The sequence below is a fragment of the Thermobia domestica genome, chromosome 13 (assembly GCF_964235325.1).
Source record: "Thermobia domestica chromosome 13, izTheDome1.hap1.1, whole genome shotgun sequence".
In the NCBI taxonomy this organism is placed as follows: domain Eukaryota; kingdom Metazoa; phylum Arthropoda; class Insecta; order Zygentoma; family Lepismatidae; genus Thermobia; species Thermobia domestica.
In genome coordinates, this window is record NC_137466.1 from 15,660,430 (window position 1) to 15,675,063 (window position 14,634).

The following is a 14,634-nucleotide window of genomic DNA, read 5'->3' on the forward strand; positions in this document are numbered from 1 at the left end:
ATAATAGATATTATTGTTATTATTATTATTTATAATAAAAATATCAAACAAATGTGTCGTGACGTCCTGGACGTTTAAAAAAGTGTGTCATCAGTCGAAAAAGGTTGAGAACCACTGATCTAAAGCATTAATCCTTTCAATTATTACGTGTAATTTATAACACCATCAAAAGCTAATTTATAAGATCGTTGTTCTACGCGAAATTAAAATCCACTCATTTTGCTCCTTTTAAAAAGCACTGATACTGTTCACATCTTTGAAATTATGGATTACTCAGTAATCTTCCAAAGAATCAGAAAATTGACGGATATCTTCGGTGTATAACCACGGAAACAAATCGGTTGCAAGAGTCCATCTAGTGTCAGTGGCGTAAAGTATCAAAGGTTCTCGATACTACAATAATGAACCTCTAACACAAAAACAAGTACAAACCAGTACAATAATTATACATACAAAAGTATAAAAATATTCGCCTATAAAAGAGAAAATCACAGAGAAAATCTATTTACACTATAAAAAAATTAGCAGTGAAAGAGAGTTCATGATCATAAAGCTCTAATTATGAGAAAAAAGAACGAAAATTTAAAAGGGGTTACTACCAGCGGCGAAGCATAAGGGAACGCCGGTACGCCCGGCATCCCCTGTTAATAAGAAAGAGTACGTATTTTATTATATATACAAATTATTTGCTTGTAATCACAATTATTTTCACTGCAATCTTCTGCATACGATCTCTTGCCTAATGTTTTGACAAGCGGAACCTACGCAAACGCGTCACTCACATACACATATTCTGTCTTTCCTCTTATACGCCAAGTTCCTTGGGCATCCAGGCCTACTGCAAGCATCGGAGTTTTCGTCTGCTTTCTGTCGAATGCGCATGCCCAACTACGTACTTTTTTTACTCCTCCACACCCCTTGCAACCCCTCATTTGGTTTAGATATATGCTGGCATATTTTCAAGTATTACCAACTCTATCTATTTTGAACTAAACTATAGTTTCTGTACAGAACGTACGAGCACTAACGGCAAGGAAATAGAACAGAACAGAAATTGTTAGTTCAACTTCTTTTTGAAGCATGTCTCACTTATGTAAAAATCGTAATTAAATGCATCGTAATTGTAATCGTAACTAAAGGCAAATTATTAATCTTTATCATAAATACATAGTATGTCCCAGAGGTGTAGCCAAAAACTCTTTGAGGGGGCTCACACACACAAACATAAATATAAAGCATTCTGTAGAATCATGGTCACCGATCTGCTAGGCCAAGAAAATCAGTACTGCCGCTCCTCGCAAAGATTGCTTTAAGCCCTTCAGTATCTGGATAGTCTATCTGACAACGAAATAGTCACATAGAAACGGGTTCCCAGAGTTGTTTTAAGTGCTTTCTGTTTGCATCTTCAAATAACGTATGCACTCAGGCCCATATTCACGAACGGGCGTCTGAGGTTCGGACCCCAAGATGACAAATTTCATGGAGCGATATATAGAAAATATGTAGTTTTAAGGAACGAGATTGAAGTATGGTATGTGGAGAAAAGCTGCCCACGAGAAAGAAATAAAGAAACTATATTGAAAACAATGTTCATACAACAGCGGAGCCGAGTTTTCTCGGTACAACGCTAGTGGCCAGGGCCGGATTTCCCAATAGGCCCGGGCCTATGGGCGCAAGCTCCCAGGGGGCGCATGGCCGAGAGAAAAAAGAATTAAAAAAATATCTAGAAATAAAAATAAATAGCCATAACTTAACATATTTTTTGAATTGATTTAAAAAAATTAGGCTAATAAAGCACTCTGATTTTGAAGTTCATTGGAACAAGTAATTGTTGGTAAAGTTCACCAGGCGGTCTCTAACCCTTGGAGCGCGCTGAGATTCTCCCTATCTAAAAGCATGTAAAATTTGGTCATGATTATTTCAGGAACTACTGTACTTAGAACACTGTAATTTTGGATAAGTGTTTTAATGACCAATCTCAAGAAAATGACTGAGCAATTTTATAGATATCTCGTTTTGTTTTGCAGTTGATTTTCATCGATTAAATTTGACAATCATGCAATGAGACTCGTCGCTGCTAGCCCGAGCAGATACTTTTTTTTCTCTTTGGTCACGTTCATTGTAACTCAAGAAACGCTCGGCGATATACGTCCGCTTTCCTGGTATAGTTACTGTGCGATGCCGACACACCACAGGTGGTTGAGGATGTCAACAAACTCAGTATGAGGATCTATTTATGGCTGGTCGAGGGAAAGTTGATGAGGGTAACAGATCTATTGTTGCCACATTTTCGTTTTGTGTTATTTCTATATATACTTCTCAACACTTTTGTTCCATGCTTTTATGCTGTAGAATTCACCCAAGCCAGTTATAGCTGTAGGTTTTGGTTTCACAAATGCGGTTCCTAAAACAATCGACTGCAAAAAAAAAAAAAAAAAAAAAAAAAGTTTTTCTTTCATAAAACAGGTCAACTGAATTTTCTTTAGTTTATCTGTGTGTTGTGAGGAGGCATGAGTTAAAATACTAACATTGGGTCTTTGAGACATTCTGTCGCCTTTTGTGCTGCTGTGATATTTTCTTCTTTTTTTCTTTTTATTATTATGTATAATTTTGAGCGATTGTACTGGTTGTTTTTAGAGTGCGTGGACAAGTTTTCATTGTTACACCCATATTGCTTTTGAAAGTCTCTGAGTTTCGGAGTAAAGAAAACAACGTATCTAGTATTGACTTTTGTGCATATTTACATAAATACTAACCCATATTTGGCAAGATGAACGATACAGAAGATTCGAAAGTAAGAAGACGAAGGAGATGCTACTCTCGTCTTCCGAAAAAACGATTCCGTCAGGTATATTTTCTGAAGAAGTACTGGGAAAATCGACGAGAATCTGAAATGGACAGGTAAGCAAAAGGAATGTCTGCTTCTTTCAAGTATTGGATTGGTTCGATTGAAATGTCTATTGTCACTTTCAATGACAATAAAACCAAATAGAAAGTATAATTACTAATTAGTTATTCAAACTAGTCTGCGGTTGCATCCACATACTTTGCGTTCTCTCTGCCAACAATTAGATTCCATCAAGAAAAAGTCTGATATCTGCAGTGGCGGAAATCATGCCCGTATAAACGTGGGGTCTGGGGGACCTGTCCCCCCCAAATTTTTCTGACCCTCCTAAAATTTTCACGGTATGTTTGCAAATGAACTATATGATGATGAACTATAATATGGTTGGATCGCCCCTCCTAATTTCTACCGGCCCCCTACATTTGTGGGCTGGCTACCTGCCTGGCGGAAACGTAGGGAGATCAGGCCTCCCTCCTCAGTAGCGACCATGTTATTGCTTACTAAAATATTGAAAAACTTGTACAGATCGGGTAAATACTTTTTGCTAACAAACATTCAAATACAATACAAACTTCTGATAACCCTAAAGTACCACTAGAAAAATATCAGTAGTTTTGAGTCGTCCACAAGAAAAATATAATATGTGTAAGCCATATATAAGAGTTTGAAACCCAGACATATCTAATGCTGAATCAACGAAGTGACAAGCAGTGAATCAGCGGCTGCTTGTATATTATATATATATATATATATATATATATATATATATATATATATATATATATATATATATATATATATATATATATATATATATGTCGTTGCTAGTCTTGTTCTACGATGTGCATCTTAGAATCACGAGGCTTCGAGTTCGATTACTGGTCGAGGGCCTTGCAACTGAACGCATTACGGTGATGTGACATAAACTGCCCCCTCAAAATTTCAGTGGTCGCCTCACTGCTTCTCCTCATATTCTAACTACGCTACTGGAATTAGCGAAATTTCACAAATCAACGGCATACGAGTTCATTCACCAGGTCTGACCCAACGGCACTTCTTTAAAGGTTAGATGTGCAGAGTGGTCCATTATGAACACGTAAAGGAAAATAACTCGGAATTGTGTGTTCTCTATGTTGCACTTTCAAACGATCATATTCAACATCACGTTGTCTTCTCTTCTGACTCACTCGCCTCCCTAGCCCGTTTTCTGAACATGCACGGAGTTTGTGATGTACTTCTGACCTCGTTCCATCTATTGGTTTCATTATAAAGGGTAACGTTGACACCAGACGTAACGTTGGACATGTTAATCGCACTTATCGAATATTTGCAATAAATTTAGTGTTCTAACACAAAATTACACTTCTGTTTGTCATTGCACCTTTGTAGATGTGACCTGCAAATATATAAGAGCTTGTTTATTATATAGGACAACTTTTGAAAGTGGGAAGTCAGGACATTCTTGGTTCAAGACTGAGAAAAACACCTAAAATATACCATTCGGTAGAAAAAATATACCATTCGACACAACCATTCGGTAGAAAAATTCCTTTTACATTTTTTCCTTTTTCTCCTTGAAAATTATATTTCTCTTTACTATTTACTGACCCAACAGTTCCTTCTTGTTCGTGCATCCTAAAAATTCTATACAAGTAAGCAGAAACTTTGTTTTCAAAACTAGTTGAGCTTCTAGTGAAACCATGTGAAATTTGTTGCGTTTATCATTTTCAAATTTCTTATGACTGAACAAATTGCTTAATTAAAGCATTATCGCATGGAACTGGCAGCAAAAAATATCAAAATTTAAGCGATTTAGTGTTTCACAAGATTGCGAATGGTAATTTATTGTCTAAATGTTGTACAGAAGTGTTTGGACAAATTTTTAGCTTTATGTTCCACGATTATGCCCTTTAGACTAAAGGAGACGGATGACTAATGAAAGAAAATGATTGTGAAAGAATTAGTGGAATGATAATGTGGGAGAACCTAAAGAAAGCTCAGGGATACGATATTGCTCACCACAAATTCACATGGTCTGGGATCGAACCAGGAACCCGGAGCACTAGAGGTGAGAGCTCTACCACTAAACCGCCACACTCCAGGAATATTTGTGTATGTTTAGTGTCAGAATTAGATATTTGTTATCAATATCGATTTCCCGGGTCACAAATTGAGTAGCGGAATAAGTGGGATATGAGTAAAATAGGAACGATTGAAAACCCTGATATTGAAATTTAGTCGGAACAAGACAGCTCTCTCAGCAGTAACTTGTAAATTTTATAATTATTTCTGTATATTTTCTAGATTTACAGTAAATGCAAATAATAATAATAATAATAATAATAATAATAATAATAATAATAATAATAATAATAATAATAATAATAATGCATGTAGACTGAATTGGTATAAGGATTTTTCTCTATACCTTTACTTCAAAGGCGGAGGTGTATGGAAGAACGTTTTGAACTCATACACAATAGTGCATGCAGTACGTAAAATTTCTTTATAAGTTATCATGACAATAGGTTATCTTCAACAAGGAAAGCAACAGTCAATTTGTCCCTTCTTAGTCGAGTGGGTAACGTGCGGGTTTCTGTTCGCATGGTCCTGGCTATGATTCCAGATATAAGTACTTGTCTTGAATACAGATGCGAGTAGAGATTCAGATATCCTTTAAACAGCAAATCCCGTCTTATATAGCCTCAATGTTGAAAAGGACATTAAATTTTAACCAACTATAATCAATATGACTTTCTTAGCATAACGATGTCAACAGTTTATTACAAAAACAATTTTTCATATTAGCATCTTATACAAAAGATTTCTGGAGTGCACTGTAAAAAACAAATACCTTGAAGTTTATTACACACACTTCTAAAGTTTCGAAAAGGAGTGTGGTTCAGTACTTTTTTATTCACTATAATTCTGAATTTTAAAAATATTTTACGTTTTGCATTTTAAAAAGATATGCGAAAATTAGTACGGAGACAGTTTTGTTCTTTTTCCAATCACTTGACTGTTATGCTTCTGCTGTAAGAAAAGTTACATTATCTGTGCCTCAACCTATTTTCAGATTCGAGGGAGAAAATGACAATAATAATAGTACTCCAATAAGATGTAAAGAAAATGAAACTTCTTATAAGCATTTCGTGTAGGGAGACAGGGCAACGCGAGGAAGAGGAAAGAGAAAAACAAGTCGATTGTTGTTTTCCGTGCGAGCAGCAGCCAGTCTTATTGCGCGGTTGTCAAATTTAAATGATCAAAGTCCACTGCAAAATGAAACGGGATATCTATAAAATTGCTCAGTCATTTTCTTGAGATTGGTCATTGAAACACTTATCCAAAATTACAATGTTCTAAGTACAGTAGTTCCTGAAATAATCATGACCAAATTTTACATGCTTTTAGATAGGGAGAATCTCAGCGCGCTCCAAGGGTTAGAGACCGCCTTAACGGTATTTTGTTAAGCCCACAACCAAGTAAATTCCTCAAAAAACTTGCAATGATAAAATTGCATCGTGGAGTGGTGTTTAAGCAATTAACATATAGGATTGATATAATTTCTTAATAAAGGTTTTTAGGAAAGTAACTTTAACCAGACTAGGGGGCGGAAAAAATTATTGGGCCTAGGGGCGCCAAAATGCCAAATCCGGCCCTGCTAGTGGCACAAGGAGCTGAGACAATTGCTTATTGGCTTCTAACGTAATCCATGCATTTGCTTCTGTATACCCCACCAGGTCCGCAATTAGGGAGGCTTGTCCCCCCCAAAAAAATATTGTGAGTAGTTATTGATACAAAGAAATCTAGAATTGTGACGATTGGGCCCCCTAGCATATTTATGCCTCTCCCCCAAACTTTAGTGGCTGGTCACGGGCCTTCATGAACAGACTCAGCTATATAGTGCTTGTTATTAATTTACTATTTGTATTCTGTAATCGTTTGGGATGGGTGCAAATTATGCCGGGCTAACTATAAAGCTTCTGAAAATTATTTCATGAATGGCTTTACAGTACTTTTTGTGATAAAGTAATGATAAACGTCGGAATAGCGGGATCATAAATGGAATCTAGAGCATGCAAGGGAAATAATTTATTCTATCACTGCCATAAAGGGGGCTTGGTTCGGTTCACTCTCCCTGGCTACGCCGTAGCATTGTGTACTAGGTTTACGCTTTTAATTAGCAACACTGATCGTGGGTGGTCGTGTGGTCAAGAAAAAATTGGCGGTATACAGTTTCTTTTGCGTTGTGACTTCTATTTGTGAAGTGAATAGTTGTTTTATTGTTTTAGTGTAGTGTGAAGAAAATTATAAGTAATAGACAAAGTTGTGGAAAGTGTTAGGCAGCAGCAAGGTATAGTAAATTACAAACTTTTAGCAAATGATGACTGCGATAACAGTACCAGACGCAAATTTAATTGACTTTTTGTTAACAATTCCCATATCTCGGTTGACCTACGAGCAGCGCTGCTCTCTGAAAGGGAGACGACCTTCCCCAAAGCTGTCCATAAAAACGACAGCAAGCAATCATTCACGCACATTTCAGTCTTCGTGGTATGATAGGTTTTCTTGGCTTTCTGGGTGCTCTGTAAGAAATAAAATGTTCTGTTTCGTCTGCATTATGTTTGGAGCTAAGGAGTCTGAGTGGTGTTTGAACGGTGTTTCTGATTTGAGTAATTTCATAAAGAAAGCTATAAAACACGAGTCATCGAAACAACATTTGCTGCATAGTGAATCTTTTCACTTGTTAGGGAGAACACGCATTGAACATGTGATTTCAGAAGCAGCCCGTCTCCAAGCAATAAAGCATAATGAACTAGTTAGTACAAATAGGAACATTTTAAAGAGACTTATTCAAGCAATAGTCTTCTTAAGTAAACAGGAACTAGCTTTCCGTGGTCACAGGGAATTCGAAGGTTCTAGCAATAGGGGCAATTATTTAGAACTCTTAGATCTCTTGGCTCAAAGCGAGTCTTCCATGCGAGAACACTTGCAATCTTCCTCTGTGTTTAAAGGAACGTCTCCGGATGTTCAAAATGATTTGATCGAAGTATTAAACATCGAAAGAAAATATTAAACATGAAATTCAAGATTGTTGTTTTATATCGGTTCAAGCAGATGAAACTTTAGACGTTTTATGCAAAAGCCAACTGAGCATAATATTTCGTTACTGCGTAAAAGATACAGTAGAAGAGAGGTTTATAGGTTTTTTCGACGTGTCAAGGAATAAAACTGCTGTTGGTTTGTCCGAAGTAATACATAAAGTACTGCAAGAGTGGAGCGTAGAAAAAAAAGTGGTGTGCCAGACTTACGATGGTGCATCTGTAATGGCAGGTCGAGAAGGTGGCGTGCAAAAACTAGTAAGACAATTTTGTCCATATGCTCTTTTTATTCATTGTTATGCTCACAGGTTAAATTTGGTGATTCTGCACGGTGCTAAGTCAATAAAACAAGTTCGTCTATTCGTGTCATCTCTAACAGCATTTCATAGTTTTTTTTCTAAGTCTTCAAAACGAACAGCGTTGCTCACTGAAAAAGGCTTTAAGTTGCCACAAGCCAGTAACACGAAATGGAATTTTCATTCGAGAGCGGTATCAACTATTACACGGTATTTCAACGAACTGGATGAAGTTTTTGATAAAATTATTAAGGATGAAGATTCGGAGTGGGATAGTGAAACTGTGAATTGTGCATTAGGCATCAGGAGACACATGGATGCCCAACATTTGTGTACTTACTGCATATTTTTGAGGCATGTTTTGTTCGTATTGACCCTCTCTTCAGACTCTTGCAATCCTCAACCGCAAGCATTACAACATGTCAACATGAAATAAATGTTGTAATCGGAATGTTGGAGAACTTAAGAGAAAGTACTTTTATTGATAACTGCATTGAAAAAAGTTCTCAGCTGAACACAAGCCTAACCTATAGCAACACACAAAGAAACAACTTACGGGCGCTAACATACGAGATCTTAGATTCGCAGATTGTCCAGATGAAGCTTAGATTCGAAGATTTTCCTCAACTTCAGTTCGTGGAATTAGTTCATCAGAAACAATTTACAGACTACAGCAAGAAATTTCCCTGAGATAATGTAGACCAGTTAATAAAGATCTACCCATTTTTTAACAAAGAACAACTTGAAAATGAACTTCACAATATTTATGCAGACGAAAACAAGCACTTAGATCCCCATAATCTTTTGAAATTTTTAGTAGGGAATGGTCTGGACTCAATTTACCGTGAGGTAACAAAACTTCTACATTTAGTGTTAACTTTTCCTGTAACTACAGCAAGTGCAGAAAGAAGCATGAGTGCGTTGAAAAGAATAAAATCATACCTGAGGAATAATATGACTCTCAAATCTTAGTTCGTTGGCTATTGAAAAGAAATTACTAAGTGAGTTGTCATCTGATCAGCAGTTTTTAGAAAGAGTTATAGATGTCTTCGCGGAAAAGAAGAACAGAAGAATGGATTTGATGTACAAAAAAATATAAGGTAAGTTCCTTTGGGGAAATTTACAATTTCATAGTTGTTTTCCAAACACGTTACTAGAATGTATTAAGGATCGTACCATATACATTATATTTTCACAGTCTGTAGTTACGTTTCTAAGACTTGTTTAGATCTTGTAATTTTTTTCTTAGTGTATTTTGGAGAACGTGATGGCTCAGTGGCAGAGCGTTTACCACTCATGTGAGAGGTACTTGATTCGGTCTCTGGCCACCGTCTCTAGCGGTTTACAACAGTTTTTCTCGAAGTTCTTCCATTTCATATGCAATTGGATATTGATTCATTCATTGTACTTTTGAACTCTTGTGTTTTATGACTTGAAGGAAAATTAATTTTAAGTGGAAAATATCTGAACATGTTTTATATGCAAGATCACAGCCACAGAAATAATCGGGGAGGAGGAGAAAATGTGTCTGAAAAACAACAATCCTTATTAGAGGAACCAGAAAATGACTTTAAAATCCCATTTTATTTAGTGTTAAGGGTTGATAATTTATAACCTTATATATCCCCTCCGAATAGCTATGTATTGTTGTTTGCAGTAGTATTGTATCGCACAAGTGACTAACTTTGGCATCCCCATTTCGGAATACCACGCTACGCTACTGGTTACTACATAGGTAAAAAGAGCAAGTTCCGAAGGGATATTTGAAGACTATAATCTTGAGAGTGTAACATAGCATCTCTGGAAATGTGCGAAAACGTGGAGTCAACTCTTGCAGCCCATCACAAGTAGCTTCTAAAGAAAGGTTACGGTTGACTAATTCCACGTAGAAATAATATTTGGATCAATCACCAAGGATTACGAATAAAATCAAGAATTAAAGAAACGACGTAAAATAGAGTACCACAAATTTTAATTTAAAGAATGGAAATACCTTACATATCAATGAAGATTACTAAAATGTATGTTAGTTACGACGGATGTTAGGTACGACTGATAGATCCGACGACGACGGATGTTAGTTATCTCGACGGATGTTATAGTTCTGGGAATCGTTTGTATTTGGTCATTCGTCTTCTTAGTGGTCGGACTCTCAACACACTCTCACCCAGTGGCGGCGATTGGACGTTAAAAGTGGGGGGGGAAGACATGATCTGAATATTTGTATATCAATCTTAGTTTTCCTGGTTGTTTCAAACACTTTGTTTCACGAAAGGTTGTATAACTAATAGGATACTATATTTTTAAGTCAAAATACTGTATATCGTATTTCATATTTTATTAAGTAAATTGACAAAACCAACGCAAGTAGGTACTAGACCTTTACACTCTGAAATAACGAAAATGTAAGAAGAGATTTGATTCCTTGCTCACGAACATCTTAAAATTCTGTCTGGAAAATTGTGTAATCAGATTATTTAATAACAAATTTGAAAACCAAATAAATAGAAATAATAATATTAATCATAGTAATGAATAAGTTGTCTTGCTTTGTAGATGCTATACTGAAACTGGGGATAATTGAACAACTTAATTTTTAATTCCACACATGCTATTAAATGCGTGTTATTACTCTTAGAAAATGAAAGACAGTAAATACAACAAGCATATGCTACGACATTTAAAGCAATATTTGCTTTTGCAGCTTCCCGAAACACGTTCGTTGCCATTAGGTGCAATTTTCACTTTCTTGGAACACATCAAAAGACAACAATACTTAGAATCACTCTACACTCCAGCTATACAAAATAATCCTAAAACCTAGAATTATGTTGAATTCACTAAATTTAATTGTATATACAGTTACACCCCTAAACACACACCACTTCACTCGTATATTACATTACAAAACAATGAAAAAGGTAGAAGTTGTTTCTTATTACGCTCTTTTTAATCAATATTCCTTACTTTAGAAAGAAGAGAAGACATTTTAGGAATTGTCAATTTTTGTGCAATTAAAGAATAACTTGTGAAATACTTCTTTTTTTGCTAATGTTCTCTCAATTAGTTTCAAAGCGGCTGACTAACATATCGAGCCCTTGTAAGAAGGGGGTATAGAAGCAAAACCTGCTAAAACCATTTTTGAATTTTGTCTGAACGACGAAAAAGTGACGCCCTCGTGTTTTCAGAATTATTGAACAACATTTTTTGTTTAATGGTTGATTTCACTCATTTGTATTAAGTAGGGACCTCTAAACAAGAAAATTGTTAAACAATTCTGAAACATAAAGACATCACTTCTTCGTTTCCTGACAAAACTGAAAATGGATTCAGCAGGTTTGACTTCCATATCTCTGGATTGAAAGTATGCTCGAATTGTTGTGCTCCAATAGATTGATTTTTGGGTTAATTTCCGTCGCACTTAAAACGCAATTCTTAAAGCTTTCTTAACTTCACGGGAAGACAACCAATACGTACTCACGCAACGGCAAATGTTACATAGCACCATTTTTCTTATGAAACAGTAGCACACACATAAACTTTATATTTCCAAATGAAACTACGGTACATACATTAATGGGTTGCTTCAAAAAAGTGGGGGGGGGGGGCAACTGCCCCCTTTGCCTCCCATGCTCTCACCTCGTCGTAAGTCAAATCTTCCCCGAGCCATTGTGTTCAGAAACTGTAGTCTTGAAAAATTCGATAAGGAAGCAATGTACTGTATACTAAAAAGAAACGACAAATACCCGTGTTTTAGGTACACGGTTGAAAGGAATTTGAGTTTATTGCAATTAATTACAAAAGCTGATAGGCGATTAGAGCTCTTCCCCAAGGCCCCACGTTTGCTCGATCTACAGCCTCGTACCCCTTAAACCCGCAATTTCCAGGGCGGACGAAGTCAAACTTTTCACCCGTACTAAGTGACTTTTTGGCGCCCCCTAATTCTAGCCTATATTTTACATTTTATTACAGTGATTTTAATATTTTAAATCAATTTTTTCAGAAAGAAAAATCAACACTGAAATACATGATATTGGTACTGTACATTAATACTTAAAAATATACGTACATATGGTATCAATTACATTGTAATTTTATTGTTATTTATGTACCGATATTTAGGGCCTATAAATAAAAACAATATCGAACAGCATCTATTGAATACTACTAATGGTGACATGGTTACTGCTAAATTATAAATTGTCTTGTTATTGATATAATATCAGGAGTCATGAAACAATCTATTCTAATAACGGGAAGTACCAATAAATACAACTGATTCATACTAGTTTTGTTATATTTTAATAACTTACACTCAAATACAAATGCTGAGCAAAGCAACTTTTTATTATAAATTAATAAAATCATATTTGTGACAGTTTCGGATATCTAACATATCCTTCTTCAGACACGATCGAAAATAAATGAAAATACATATGGGGGCGTCGCATTGTAAGCAGCGCATCGAATTGTAACTGATAAGTGGAGCTATTACAAACTATATGCGAGATGACTGCCGAAAATTCTGATAGACGCTTACAAAGATGAAAGAATGATAGCTGAACGTGATCTTTCGGCCCGGTGGGAAGACGATATATATGACATATTTTCTCACATTGTGAGGGGTGATGAAACCTGAATATCGTATACGTCAATGCGGAGCCAAAGCTGCATACAGTCAATGCAATGGCAGCACTCCGATTTCAGCTTGCGAAGAAATTCATACTATCATCATCAGTTCACAAAATCATGGTAACTATGTTTTGAGGCCAAATCGGTATGATTCTTGTGAAATTCTTGGAACCAGAATGCACAATTACAGCATATATATATATATATATATATATATATATATATATATATATATATATATATATATATATATCGCCAAACATTGTACAATCTGCGAAATGCCCTCCAAAATCAGCGAAGAGGAATGTTCTGGAGTTCTTCAGATTATGGCAACGCCGGGCACATACAATTGCTCGTACTGTTGAGATAACTCAAAGATTTCTTCGGGAACTATTCAATCATCCCCCTTACAGCTCAACCTTGTCCCTAGCAATTTCTTCCTTTCTCTTCACCGGAAAAAGTGGCTGCATAGAACCTTTTCGGCGATAGTGAAGTACTCAAGACACTAGTTCCAGGCAGAGATGGCGTGGGTCAATGAAAACTTGACCCAAGACCCACTGACCTACCATCCATCGTGACCCTCGCCCCATTGATCCACAACCCACCACCCACCGTTAGCTACGACCCACTGACCCACCATCCACCGTGACCCACTGTGACCCATCTTCCACTGTGACACAGTGACCCACCACCACACACCACGAACCACTGACCCACCAAAACACATTTTCGTCAACTCTGACACATGATCCACGGCCTCTTCTCTACTGACTAAAGAGCTGAGTTGATTTTGAGTTTAAAGTACCGTTCATCAGCGAGGCTATATCAGACATGGACCTACTGATTAATGTGGAATCTGAACCATATGAGCTCCGCCGGGATCTACTAACTAAGGAGTTTACACTTGTAATAAAACCAAGTTGTGAAATTCTAGCTGATCGGAGTTTGAATTTCCACTGTCAATCGCTCAAGCACCGCTTTGTTACCATAACGGTGGATCTGACCCTTACAATAAAAAATGGTAAAGTGTTTGTCATGGGCCAAATTACGATGAATTTCAATTAAATTATCATAGTACAATTATTTCCTTGTTGAATTATCTATACTTTTTCAGTGGAAAAACAGATGAAGTTTGAAAGTCCTAAATCAAATAAAGTAGACTAAAGTACAGTCCAAACAAAATTTTCGTATGATTAAGCTCACAGTACAAATTTTTCTCACACCTTTATTGCTTGACTGCCTGTGCCCTAAGCGCTCCATAAAATAAACATAAGCTTCAGCAATTATTATAGTAGAAAGCGCATGGTATGCATATATGGATATATGATGCGAAGCGCTATTTTTTTTTCTGAATTTGTTTCTCAACTAATATCGATCGTTTTTTCATTATTTTTACAAACCAACCCACTACCAATTTTCCATATATAGAAAGACCCCCCTCATAAAGCAGAATTTTAAAAAAATGCTAGGAGACATTCCGTTCATTTTCAATAAAGAGTTAATATACGTACTGAATTTCAGCTCCGTAAGTTTAACATCTTGTGAGATACTCAATTTTTTTTCCCCGCAAAAATTCGGATCCCCACTATCCCCTTAGGACATTACCATAATGAAAGCGATATGATAACATCCCAGTTTGGATTAAGACCAAACTATATACCAAAAGTCATTTCGTTTGACTTTGCAATTTGGCCGTGATGATCAGGCGCACACAGTACTATTCAATTATTTCAGGATTTAGGATTTAGGTTTCTGGGCG